The sequence below is a fragment of the Chiloscyllium plagiosum genome, unplaced genomic scaffold (assembly GCF_037043375.1).
Source record: "Chiloscyllium plagiosum isolate Xiang-an unplaced genomic scaffold, Cpla_swu_hap1 HiC_scaffold_18, whole genome shotgun sequence".
NCBI classification, from domain to species: domain Eukaryota; kingdom Metazoa; phylum Chordata; class Chondrichthyes; order Orectolobiformes; family Hemiscylliidae; genus Chiloscyllium; species Chiloscyllium plagiosum.
In genome coordinates this window covers 59,786,676-59,801,006 of record NW_028270156.1, presented here as the reverse complement: position 1 = coordinate 59,801,006, position 14,331 = coordinate 59,786,676, and the positions used below count along the sequence as shown (strand labels likewise).

Below are 14,331 nucleotides of genomic sequence, written 5' to 3'. Positions count from 1 at the left end.
TCCCCATGACTTGTCCTACCTGCCTATTTTCTTTTCCACTTATCCACTCCACCCTCCCCCACCGACCTATTACCTTCATCCCCACTCACCTATTGTACTCTATGCTACTTTTTCCCCACCCCCACCCTCCTCTCACTTATCTCTCCACCCTTCAGGGTCTCTGCCTGTATTCCTGATGAAGGGCTTTTGCCCGAAACGTCGATTTTACTGCTCCTCGGATCCTGCCTGAACTGCTGTGCTCTTCCAGCATCATAAATCCAGATTGTGGTTTCCAGCATCTGCAGTCATTGTTTTTACCTATGTAATTTCAAACCAAGTTGGTGTGTGTAGTGATTGTAATGAGGTCAGCCAGACAGATATATATATATATACAGGAGTGTCAGAGATTCTACACATTCTAGACATATCCTGAACAGAAAGACTCTCGGTCAGCCCACAGCAAAATCCCAAATCAAAGCCAAACCTCGGCCAAACGGTTAAAATTTTCTTCAGGATCTGGGTCAGCAAGCCATTGTAGTTCCTGCCATTATGTAGACTCGAGACCGCAAAAGTGCCCACCAGACTGAAATTGAAAAAGAGAACTCACAGGCCACTCTGCAGAGAGTGCACACCCTGGAAAGTCCACCCACATCTGGTTTGGAACAGTTAAATTACTTAGCAACATCCAAATAAGAACCAATCAAAACAAACGTCTGGTTAAGTGGCCAACCAATTCAAACGGAGGTCGATACTGGCATGGCCATTTCAGTGATCGCACAATCAGTCTTTACTAAAATTTGTTCTGGACGCCAACCCTTGAGTTTGTGTGAAACCTCGGTTAGACTGAAACCCTGTACTGGGGAACCTTTACAGATTAAAAGTACAGCTTTGGTTTCAGTCTCGTATGAGAAGTAGCTGGTTCAGTTCAGTTAAAAGGCTTGGGCCCAAGCTTGATGGGATGAAATTGGTTCAGAAAAATTCACCTTGATTGGCTCAACCTTTTTCGAGTAGAAAATGGCTGCCTGAATGAATTTCTAATTAAATACCCCAAAGTTTTTCAGGAAAGTCTAAGGACTGTCAATGGATCCAAAGCCACTGTTGATCAGGAAGCAATTCCACGATTCTGCAAGACCTGCCCAGTACTATTTGCCTAATGGGCAAAAGTAGAGGCAGAAAACAAGAGGCTGGAAAGTGAAAAGATCATCAAACCAGTACAGTTTGTAGTATGGCCAGCACCAGGCAGACCAATTGTGAAGCCCAAAGGGTCTGTTCACCTTTGTGGGATTTTAAACAAAATGTGAACTGCTTTTCATAGCGGGATAAATATTCGATCCCTCGCAAGAAGGGGTTATCTGCAGAGCTGATAGGGCAGCTGACCTTCATGAAGCTGGACTTGAGCCATGTGTACTTGCAATTGCGGTTAGATGATTCCCAGAAGTAGGCTTCAATGAATACCCATAGAGGTTTGTACATATATACGAGGCTGCCATTTGGTGCATCATTAGTCCAAGCAATTTCTCAATTAACGATGGAGAACATTTTACAAGGTCTATGTCAGATCACCACGTATCTAGATGACATTCTAATAACAGGGAAGACGAATAAAGAGCACTTAGAGAACTTGGGCATCGTGCTTAAACATTTCTCCCAGGTGGGCGTACACCTTAGAAGGGAAAAATGTGTGTTCTAGGCACCCCAAGTGACCTACTTGGACTACAGAGTCGACAAGACCAGGTTACACCCATTGGAAAATAAAGTGAGGGTGATCAAAAATATCTAGATCCCACATCTATCCTGGAGCTTAGATCATTCCTTGGGCTGGTGAATTATTATGGACAGTTCATACATAACATGGCCTCCATCCTGGCACCTTTACATCAACTCTTATCGAAGAGTCAGCCTTGGAAATGGTTGCACAGCCAAGACATAGTTTTCAGGGAAGGGAAGAAACAGCTATCATCCTCTAAGGTGTTGGCACGTTATGATCCTAAGTGAGATTTAGTATTGACATGCGATGCCTCCCCATATGGCATTGGATAGGATTAGCTCATAGGTGGCCCAATGGACAGGAATGCCCAATAGCATATGCATGTCAGACTTTGGCTAAGGCAGAGCGTAATTACCCCCAGTTAGGTTTGGGTGTGATATTTGGAGTCAGGATGTTCCAACAATACCTTGATGGATATAAATTTGTAATACTAATGGACCACAGACCCCTGCTAAGTCTACTTAAAGAGGACAAGGCAGGCCGAATTCAGTGGTAGGCTGTAATACTAAGTGCATATAATTGCAAGTTGGAACACCATCTGGGAGACCAAGTAGTGAATGCGGATGCATTGAGCTGCCTCCTGCTGGCCGATACCCCACCAGTGGTGCCGCCACTGGAAGAGTCGGTAAAGGTTTTAAATTTTCTGGGCACACTTCCATTCACAGCTGACAGTATCAGACTTTGGACTCAGAAAGATGCTGTCCTGGCAAAACTGAAACAGCTGGTGGTGATGAGGGGAACCAAAAGACCATCACACCCAGAATTGAAACTTGATTGTACCTGGAGAGACCAGATCACAATAGAGGATGGCTTTTTATTATGGGCAGCAAGAGTGATTGTCAGATACAAGCTGAAATCCACCAGGGTCATCCAGTGGTCTCCAAAATGAAGATATTGGTGAGAGGTTATCTAGGGTGGCCAGGATTGGTTGCAGACATAGCTATGTTGTTAGGGCAACGCCCAGAGTGCCAACAAGGACAAAACTCACTGGCAGCAGCTTTCTCCACATTCATGGAATGGCTGGGCAAACCCTTACACACCAACTATGTAGCTCCTTTCATGGCCTCCATGTCCTTACTCATTGTAGACACCCAGTCAAAGTGGCTGGAGTTCATTCATCAAGCACAGGGCCAACTATAGCAAAACTGTGTGCATCTTTTGCAATACGTGGACTCCTGGAAGTGTTGGTTATGGATAAAATAGAATCATAGAAATCATAGAATCGCTACAGTGTACAAACAGGCCCTTTGGTCCTGAAGAGTAACCCACCCAGACCCATTCCCCATTACTCTACATTTACCCCTGATTAATACCACTAACTTCCACATCCCTGAACACTATAGGCCATTTAGCATGGTCAATTCACCTAACGTGCACATCTTTGGATTGGGGGAGGCAAATGAAGAATTTGCATATTTCCTAAATGGTATTCAAATGGTAAGGTCATGGTGAGGGTTGCTGAACAAAGACACCTTGGAGTGCAGGTTCATAGTTCCTTCAAAGTGGAGTTGCAAGTGGATAGGATAATGAAGAAGGCATTTGTTATGCTTTCCTTTATTGGTCAGAGCATTCAGTATAGGAGTCGGAAGATTATGTTACAGCTGTACAGGACATTAGTTAGGCCACTTTTGGAATATTGTGTGTAACTCTGGTGTACCTCCTACAGGAAGGATGTTGTGAAACTTGAAAAGGTTCAGAAACGATTTGCAACCTATTCTCAGGATTGGAGGGTTTGAGCAATAGGTAGAGGCTGAGTAGGCTGGGGCTGTTTTCCTTGGAGCATTGGAGGCTGAGGAGTGACCTTATAGAAGCTTATGAAATCATGAGGGGCATGGATAGGGTAGATAGACCCTGGAGTGAGGGGAGTCCATAACTGGAGCGCATAGTTCAGGGTGAGAGGGGAAAGGTTTAAAACAAACCCAAGGGGCAACCTTTTCATGCAGAGGGTGGTGTGTATATGGAATGAGCTGCCAGAGGAAGTGGAGGAGGCTGGTACAACTGCAACATTTAAAAGGCAACTGGATGGCCATATGAGTAAGAAGGATCTAGAAGGATATCGCCCAAGTACTGGAAAACAGAACTCGATTAATTTAGAATATCTGGTCATCATGGACGAGTTGGACCAAAGGGCTGTTTCTGTGCTGTACATCTCTATGGCTCCATATCATCCATCATCCAAAGCTCTGGCAGAAAGAGCAGTTCAAACTTTGAAGGCAGGTTTAAGGAAAAAAACCTACAGCTTCACTAGATACCAGACTGTCCCGGTTCCTGTTTGATTACAGAACCATCCCTCATGCAACTATAAGGATAGCTCCAGCAGAGTTGCTGATGGGGAGAAGACTCTGCACCAGATTAAAGTTGATCTTCCTGGACCTAGGACCGGGGATGGGGGTGTGGGGTGAAATGGCATCAGGCAGGCCAATGCCGGACTCAAGACTCCGTTAGGTGAGAGAGACAGTTTACTTCAGGGGACGAAGGTTGGTGTAGGAGCCATGGGAATGGCCCTGCGTGAGTAAGAGGCATGGTCGACACAAGGTCAGGTCCAGTGATGTAGAAAGTTCAGGTAGGTGTGATATTCCTGAACAATCACGCGGACCAGATGAAAGATGCAAACTCTCAAATAGTGCGGAAGCAAATCATGTCCATCTCCTCAACTGCCTTTCTCTATTTTTTAGATTTTAGATTAGATTACTTACAGTGTGGAAACAGGCCCTTCGGCCCTACAAGTCCACACTGCCCCGCCGAAGCGCAACCCACCCATACATCTACCCATTACCTAACACTACGGGCAATTTAGCATGGCCAATTCACCTGACCTGCACATCTTTGGACTATGGGAGGAAACCGGAGCACCCGGAGGAAACCCACGCAGACACAGGGACAATGTGCAAACTCCACACAGTCAGTCACCTGAGGCGGGAATTGAACCCAGGTCTCTGGCGCTGTGAGGCAGCAATGCTAATCACTGTGCCACCGTGCCGCCCATATGTTCCAGAACTCAGGGCTTCTCCCTCTCCATCAAACATTGAAGATAGCTCGAAATCTGAGATGGACATGACAGATGTCGCCGTCTTGACGCCTTTGCTGCCTGAAGAGGAGAATGAATATCTTCCAGGATGTTCTGGGCTTGAAGGTGAGCTGCTGTGCATTACATGCCGCCTGTATCAGAGGCAGAGGTGAGGAACCTGAGGCAGTGCTAAAACACCTCAGGGGGAGCTACAAAAGAAAGAACTGGCTTATGTCCACGGACTCAGAGTGGGAAGATGTAGTGATTGTTCCCTGATTTGGGCTGTTAATCTCATCTAATCAAGGAGCCCTGGCTGACAGATAAGAATAGGAGTGTCAAACATCCTGCTCACTCTGAGAGCTGGCTCTGAGGCATCTGGATCAGTGTCAAGGACTTTAAAAGTGTAAATGAAGGGTGACTTGGTGACCCTATCTGAAGTTATTTCACTGTGACTTGGAGGACAACTTAGAAGTCCTGCTGGCCCCATATATTTGATTTCCTTATCTTTCTACATGGTAGAGGATGTGACTTTGGAAGGTGATATTGAATGTGTCTTTGCGAGGTGCTACAGAGAAATGTCAAAATGGCATGCACTGCTGCCATTACCAGTGCTAGCAGTGGAAAGAATAAATGTTTAAAGTAATGAAAGGAGTGCCAAACAAATGGCTTGCTTTGATCAGGATAGCATTGCGCTTCTTGAATATTGCTGGAGCTATGAGTAAGTGAAGAGAATTCCATCACAATTTGTACATTGTGGACAGCATTGGAGAATCAGGAGATGATCACTTCCTGCAGAATCCCCAGCTTCTGACCTGCTCTTGATTTATGTATTTCTTTCAAGTAAGTTCCCTGTCATATGTAACTTCTAGGATATGGATGGCGGGGAATGGTAACATCACTGACCATCAGTGGGAGATAGGTTGATTCTCTCTTCTTGGAAATGATCTGTGCAACTTGTGAGCTTGCTGTTACATACCAATAATCAGCTCAAAATCAGTTTCTGAGGAAATGAAAATGACGCTGCAATTGACAGTGAGAATTCCCACTTTTGACCTTTTGATAGAGGACAAGTCACTCCTGAAGCAATGTTTTAGTTAATGGCAGGATTCTGAGGCGCACTTATAGTGATGCCCTGGGTCAGAGATAATTGGCCTCCAAAATCAAGCAAACAAAATCACTTTCCTTCATGCTTGGTATAACTCCAACGAATTGAATTTTTCCCATGATTTCCATTGATTTCAACTTTGCTCAGGCTCCTTGATACCAAATTTAGTCAAATGTTGTCTTAATGTCAAGGACTGTCACTCATTTCGTGTCTGGAGTTAAATCCTTTCATTCATGTTTGGATCAAGGGTATAATGAGGTCATGGAACCTAAACTGAGCAATGGTGAGCTGGTTACTGTTGAGCCAGTGCCACCTTCCATTTTTTTTTCTGCTGTTTTTGAATTATCTGATGAAATTAGATAATTGACCATATTGGGTTTTTTTGTGGACAGGATGTAGGTGGGTAATTTTTCTGCCATTGGATAGATATCGGGATTATAGCTGTAGCTGACAACATACCAGCTTGCCCACATGAATGAAGTGTGCACAGCCATTAGACTGCAAACGCAAGATTCTACAAATGGGAGAGACCTGCCTCCTGGATAAGACATTGAGCTGAGGTCCTATTTACCCTATTAGGTGGAAATAAAAGATCCCCTGACACAACTTTGAAGAAGAATAGTTTGAAGATGATCGTTAGAAGGATTGGAAGGGATATGACAAAAAGGTTTACCATCCTGGGGGAAGTGGGTGTGAGGTTCATTGCCCACTTCAGTGGTTGAGGGCAAGACCCTCAACTGAAGCTAGATTAACACCTGAAGGTGACAGATCAGGTGCTGGTTAGAATAGGCAGCAAGTTTATTCAATGGGCACAGACATGGACTGAATGGCCTTTTTCTGTTCTGTAATGTTTGTATAGTTCTATATTTCTAACAGGGAACTTTTCCCACATATTAGGCTATGACCATCGCAAATAAGAAACAATCTAACCACTGCCCCTTGGCATTTAATGGTGTTACCAGCACTAAATCTCCCACCATCAACATCCTGGGGGTTATCATTGACCAGAAACTCAACTGGACTCACCGTATAAATACAGTGGCTACATGAGCAGGTCAGAGGCTGGGTACGTATCTCATGACTCCTCAAATCCTGACCACCATCTACAAGGCACAAGTCAGGAGTGTGATGGAATACTCTCCACTTGCCTGGATGGGTGCAGCTCCAACACCATTCAAAAAGCTTGACACTATGCAGGACAAAACTGCCTGCTTGATTGACATCACATTCACAAGCATCCACTCCCTCCACCAGTAATAGCAGTGTGTACTATCTACAAGATGCACTGCAGAAATTCACCAAAGATCCTCAGACAGCATCTTCCAAATCCACAAGCACTTCCATCTGGAAGGAGAAGGGCAAGAGATATATGGGAACACCACCACCTTCAAGTTCCCCTCCAAGCCACTTGCTACCCTGACTTGGAAAGATATCAGTTTTCCTTCACTATCACTGGGTCCAGACCGTGAAACTCCCTCCGTCAGGACATTGTGAATCAATCGACAGCAGGTGGACTTCAACAGCTCAAGAAGGCAGCTCACCACCATGTTCTCAAGGGCAAAAGGGATGGACAATAAATGCTGGCCAGCCAGCAACATCCCCATCCCTCAAATGAATAATTTAAAAAAAGTCCTGCCACTACTGTTCCTCCATCAACATTATCAAGAATCAGATTACGTGGTCATTATCACATTGCGGTTGAGGGAACCTTTGACGACTGCATTTCCTGCATTCAAGCAGTGACTATATTTCAAAGGTATTCTTTGGTTGTAAAGGCTTTATGACAGCTGAAAATGTGTTGCTGGAAAAGCGCAGCAGGTCAGGCAGCATCCAAGGAACAGGAGAATCGACGTTTCGGGCATAAGCCCTTCTTCAGGAATCCGAAACGTCGATTCTGCTGTTCCTTGGATGCTGCCTGACCTGCTGCGCTTTTCCAGCAACACATTTTCAGCTCTGATCTCCCGCATCTGCAGCCCTCACTTTCTCCTCGAAGGCTTTATAACAGCCCTGAGGCTAATTACTTTATTAGTTTTAAGACTGTGTGCAAAAATATTATTGCAACTAAAAAAAAATGGATTTTCTTCACATTTTCTCTCCCCAACCATCAGCTCATCTTGCTCAACATATGATTCTACTCATTCAGAATGGCGGATTTGCCATGAAAGAAATCTACTACTGAGAATGAACAGGTTCAATCGCTGAGCATATTCTGAATGATGTTGAGCTTGGCTTGCTAATGGTCAGAAGATGGATTCAGGTTGATTATTTCAGTAGACAGATGAGTTCTCTAGATAACAAAAGGAACCTCTAATCACATTGGCAAGAATTTCTTGATGAAACAATTTCTTGATTTCTAACTATGCAGTGAAATGGTGACAGTTTCTGGCAGTATGCTCAAGCTAAATGGAAACTAACACTGCTTTGTTAAGGATTGGTCTCTTCCATATATAATTTGTCTTGTGTTCATGTTAGAAAAGCAATTTCTACAAGCAAACTGAAGCTCCGACATACCTCACCCCCATAATGTGTAATATATGAGTAGTCTTGCCAAAAGTCAACAATGATTTCCCTCATTGTTGAAGTAATTCTGCGAAGATCACATGGCATATGAATCACCTTCTCCTGAATGGTGGAGGATACCATCAGACTAGTGTCTGATTATTGAAGGCATTTACCAGGCTGCATAAAAGTCAGATGATAAACAAGGATACTAAATCAATACAATGAAATTTAGATCTCATGAGAATGGGTGTAGATAGCCTTATTAGTAGATAGATTTTCTATTTTGTGGACAAGTGGTTAAAGACTCCCTGGTGGTCTAGTGGTTAGGATTTGGTGCTTTTGTCGCCACGGCCCGGGTTCGATTTCCAGTCAGGGAATGGTTGTTTTGGGTGGCACAGTGGCTCAGTGGTTAGCACTGCTGCCTCACAACACCAGGGTCCCAGGTTCGATTCTAGCCTTAGGCGACTATCTGTTTGGAGTTTGCACATTCTCCTCACGTCTGTGTGGGTTTCCTCCGGGTGTCACTGGTTTCCTATTCAACTGATTGTTCCAGTGAAGTCATCTTTGCAAGTTAGTAGATGTGTGGGTTTGCTTATGCAGCTGTCTGCCAAAACACTCCTCAGGCTTTTCTTGTGGATCACTTTTTGTGAGGCTGAAACAACTGAGTCCAAATCATTGGATTTCAACCAGTAATATGTCCATTGAGGATTTTGTTTATTTTTGGGTGTGTTGGTCGAAGTGGCCATCGATGTTTTGAGTCGTGAAGAAAGGCTGGCTAGGTTGGGACTTTTTTTCACTAGAGTGTAGAAAGTCGAGACGTGACCTTATCGAGGGTTAATGGTAAGTGTCTTTTCCCAAGGATGGGGGATTTCAAGACTAGGGGGTACATTTTTAAGGTGAGGGGAGAGAGATTTAAAAAAAACATGAGGGGCAAATTGTTTACGCAGAGGGTGGTCCGTGTGTGGAATGAACTTCTTGTAGAAGTGGTAGTTGTGAGCCCAGTTGTAACGTTTAAAAGACACTTCGATAGGTACATGAATAGGAAAAGTTTAGAGGGCCATGGGCCAGGAGCAGGCAGATGGGTCTAGTTTAGTTTGAGATTATGTTCGGCATGGACTCAATACCATCAATAACATTCTTTCTATTGAGAATAGTCACTTTACTGTTAAGCACGATTATGCTATATTGTTTAAGGTCAAATCTCAGGTCTGAGTGACTGAAGGGTCTGTTTCCATGTTGTGTGACTCTGTGACATTCGAGTCTGCAATGAGTTGGACACAAAATGGCTGCCGTGTCACTTTTCGTTGCAGCAGCAGAAGCAGCAACAATTCTGCATTTTTCTCTTTGAGATAAGTTCCCCAGTAAGCAGAATTCATGCCAGGAGCCTGTTGACAATATGAAAATGAAGATGAGTGAAGAAAATAAATTGAAATCGTGGTGCAATGGCATATAGTGAAGGATAAACATGCATCTGCGAATAAATCTGCTATAGGGGAAAATCTAGACTCAAGAGTCTATCAGTTAGCTTCAGTCTATTGAATTTTTGTTCAGAACAATGGTCTTTTTCATGAAGCATTTTAAAAAGGGGAAATTGTAATATAAATAGTATTTCAGTAACTTGGACAATTAATTCCAGTTTCTTGATACAGTCTCGCACTGCTGAAATCGCTACTTTGCAAGTCTGAGTGCAAGTATGACCAGTATTTGATATTGTGCAGCCTGGCAATAATGACCACCCACTGTTCTCAGTAAAAATTATCATTATTTACAAGTGGTTCTTGTTCTTAGTGAAGTGCCGGCAATAACGTACAAACTTTTTATTCTACAGAATGATCAAAGCAAAGTAATGCCGCTTGTAATCTTTGGAGAATATGACTTGTTCATGTATAGCACTACTGTAAAATTAGGAGCATGTTAAATGGAAAACAGCTGTTGAATACTGTAGGAGGCCTATGTCCTATCTAGAATACAGTATTGGACAGTATTGTATTCTGACCTGCGATTTGACCTTAAACAATATAGCATAGTCTTGTTTTACAGTAAAGTGACTATTTTCAATAGAAAGAATGTTATTGATGTTTTATTAAAGGGAAAGTATTCCTGCTCATTTGTCATATAATCCCAGTGTTTGTAATGAGAGCTATCTGGAGACTTATTGATGCTTTTCAAGCCACTTTGTAAGTGTTTTATGTTTTAAGCTTCCTTATTTGACAGCAGGCACTCTGTGAAGAACCCCCACTGGTCATTAGTGAAGAGTATTGACCACTGTTCTCAGCTCAACTGTCTTTGTGTTAACAATGCCAGGGAACCAACCTCATGATGTACTGTCAGAAGTAGTGTTGTTTCCAAATGTCTCCAACAAGCAATTTTAAATGAAGAAAACATGAATAAAAGGAATGATTGGGAAACCTGAATTGTTTATTTTCCTTTATTTGTCAAGTGATCAACCTTGTGTGAGAAAATACTTTTGCATTACTTTATTTGTAATTGATGTTCTGGTTAAAGACAAAACTAGTCACACAAGGAAAATTTTATTTTGAGAATGTGTCAATGTTAAGGAGGGAAATTAAATCCTAAAGCTGTCAATTATCTCACTTTTTAACCTTCAGTATACTTCCTTTGTAAAAAGATAATACTTTGTAAAAAAGATAAAAGGTATTTCTTTTAAATGTCAAATCATTAAAATTAATTTGACCTGACTTTATTGTCTTTCACATTTCTGTGTATTAATTGATACGCTTTATCTCAACTTTATTTTGTCATGAGCCTTGTGAGGGAACTGAATTTCCGTCATTGAAGTTGTAGCTATTGGCCACTGGAAATTGGAAGAAAATAAAACATCAATGGATATTAATTAAGCTACACTGGCAGATAAGTTAAACTCTCGGCTAATTCTGCCAATAGCATGTTTGATATATTTTGAAAAAGGTGTAAAATAGAACTCAGGAAATGTTCAATAAGTGTCTTGATGTTCTGTCCTGTGCCATACAGAAGTTAACTTTGGGCTTCTGATTTCCCATGTGTTTTAAGCTGTGTAATTGGGGAGATGCCAAAAGAAAGTTAGGCATTTTCCCACAGAGAAGGAATATCATCAGGCGTGTCTGTGTGGGGAAATATTCTGCACCTGTTGGCAGAGGTGGTTGGGAACAGAGGCCTGAGAATAGACAGTCTGCCTGTTCTCTTGATTAGAAGGTGATAAATAGTGTGGAGAAACTCATCCATCAGATCCAAGGCACTGTAAATCTGAATATCAATATCAGTGTCATCAGTATAGTTAGAGATCCAATGCCAGACATATGTGTGATTAAATACTTTTTGATCATTCATGTAACAATAGAGACGTACATTATTGAGATGATTTATTTCCCGCAACAGCTCCCAGAAAATCCTAATTTTCAACACTTTAGCGCATTTCGAAGCATTTTTGAAGTGAACATTTGGGACTAGATTTCCACTAAACTAGTTTTTAGAATAAAATGTAAATGAGGATTGATGACAGTAAGGGTAATACTGAGGTTCCTTTGTGAAAACCATGTTGAAATAGAGTATGGATTGGAGATTAGGCTAAAACAGAGGAGCCTTAATATTTTTCCAAGCATGCTTCCTGAGACCATGCAATTAATGAATTAGCCCTAGTATATGGGCGGCACGGTGGCTCAGTGGTTAGCACTGCTGTCTCACAGCGCCAGGGACCCGGTTCGATTCCCGCCTCGATCTGTGTGGAGTTTGCATATTCGCTCTGTGTCTGCATGGGTTTCCTCCGGGTGCTCCGATTTTCTCCCACAGTCCAAAGATGTGCAGGTCAGGTGACTTGGCCATGCTAAATTGCCCATAGTGTAAGGTGGATTAGTCAGGGGTAAATGTAGGGGAATGGGTCTGGGTGGGTTGCTCTTCGGAGGGTCAGTGTGGACTTGTTGGGCCGAAGGGCCTGTTTCCACACTGTAGGTAATCTAATCTAATCTATATGAATTCTGATCAGGATTAGAAATACTACAACATGGGTGCAGTTAATTGAAGGAGCCGCAAGGATTGGTGGAAGAATGCATTGGCAATTGAAAATTAGACATACGTTTACTGCATAGAGCACATGGACCAGTTTATTTTCATGCTGGTGGAAAAGTGGACATGTTATTGACTTTGACTGCAAGCTGGCAGTCAGTGTCTCTTCTATAGACAGATGCAGAGCAGCATTCCTATTCTGAATATTTCTGCCACCTCTTGGTCCACAAGAACAATGTCCAGCGTTGTTACATCAGTTGACATTTTGGTTATAGAACTTTGTTTTCTTGTATTTCATTATTCCCTGGATTTCTTCCTTCACCCATCTAATGATGACAGCAATCACATGGCTTCTGTGCTAAATTTGGCTCAGTGCCTCTGAGTCAGAAGGTTGGGAAGGTGAGAGGTTCTGCTTTGTGTCCTGACTTTTGTGTAAGGGCTTTAGGACCCTGTAGTAATCTTGCAGGAATGTAGTGGAATTGGTCCCTCAGGGTATAAATAGGGTAGTGTGGGGGGAGTTAGTCAGATAGATCTAAAACTGATAGAAAGTAGATTTGAACTAGAGTAAACAAAAATAATTATCTGGGATGTAGCATCGCTGGCTGGCCAGCATTTATTGCCTGTCCCTAGTTGCCCTTGAGAAGATGGTGGTGAGCTACCTTCTTGAACCACTACAGTTCAGGATGGAAATGGGATGGGAATTCTAGGATTTTGAGCCAGCGACAGTGAAGGAATGGCAATGTATTTCCAAGTCAGGATGGCGAGTGGCTTGGAGAGGAACTTGACATGTGTCCCCATGTGTCTGCTGCCCTTGTCTTTTTAGATGGAGGTGGTTGTGGGTTTGGAAGGTGATGTTTCTGCAGTGCAGCTCCTCGATAGTACGCACTGCTGCTACTGATCATCGCTGCGCTGCTAGAGGGAGCGGATATTTGTGGATGTGGTGCAAATCAATCGGGCTGTTTTGTCCTGGATGGTGTTAGGCTTTTTGAGTATTGTTGAAGCTGCATCCATCCAGGCAAATGGGGAATATTTCATCATACTCCTGGCTTGTGCCTTGGAGATGGTGGACAGGCTTTTGGAGTCAGGAGATGAGTTACTCTTCACTGTAATCCAAGCCTCTGACCTTCTCCTGTAGCCACTGTGTTTATATGGCAAATCCAGTTGAGTTTCTGGTCAATGGTAAACCCCAGGATGTTAATAGTGGGGTATTGACTGATGGCAACACCATTGAATGTCAAAGGGCAGTGGTTAGATTGCCTCTTACTGGAGATGGTCATTGCTTGGCGCGAATGTTATTTGCGACTTATCAGCCAAAGGAGAAAGTGAGGGCTGCAGATGCTGAAACGAGAGTCGAGAGTGTGGTGCTGGAAAAGCACAGCAGGTCAGGAAGCATCCGAGGAGCAGGAAACTTGACGTTTCAGGCATCAGCCCTTCATGACGAATGAGGCTTGTGGGCTGAGGTGCTGAGAGATCAATGGGAGGGGGTTGGGGTTATAGAGTCAAAGAGTCATAGAGATGTACAGCATGGAAACAGACCCTTCAGTCCAACCCGCCCATGCCGACCAGATATCCCAACCCAATCTAGACCTATCTGCCAGCACCCGGCCCATATCCCTCCAAACCCTTCCTATTCATATACCCATCCAAATGCCTCTTAAATGTTGCAATTGTACCAGCCTCCACCACTTCCTCTGGCAGCTCATTCCATACACGTACCACCCTCTGCGTGAAAAAGTTGCCCCTTAGGTCTCTTTTATATCTTTCCCCTCTCACCCTAAACCTATGCCCTCTAGTTCTGGACTCCCTGACACCAGGGAAAAGACTTTGTGTATTTATCCTATCTATGCCCTGCATAATTTTGTATACCTCTATAAGGTCACCCCTCAGCCTCCGACGCTCCAGGAAAAACAGCCCCAGCCTGTTCAGCCTTTCCCTGTAGCTCAGATCCTCCAACCCTGGCAACATCCTTGT

General features: G+C 43.3%; 1 long non-coding RNA gene and 1 other non-coding gene across 3 annotated transcripts in view; one reads left to right on the top strand and one right to left on the bottom strand.

Annotated features, from left to right (window-relative positions):
• LOC122557929 (uncharacterized) overlaps positions 1 to 14,331 on the bottom strand; it is a 141,685-nt gene that overhangs the window by 57,261 nt on the left and 70,093 nt on the right. The window lies entirely within an intron of this gene.
• trnak-uuu (transfer RNA lysine (anticodon UUU)) lies at positions 8,667 to 8,738 on the top strand. Its single transcript has one exon. It is a non-coding gene; the product is annotated as a tRNA-Lys (tRNA).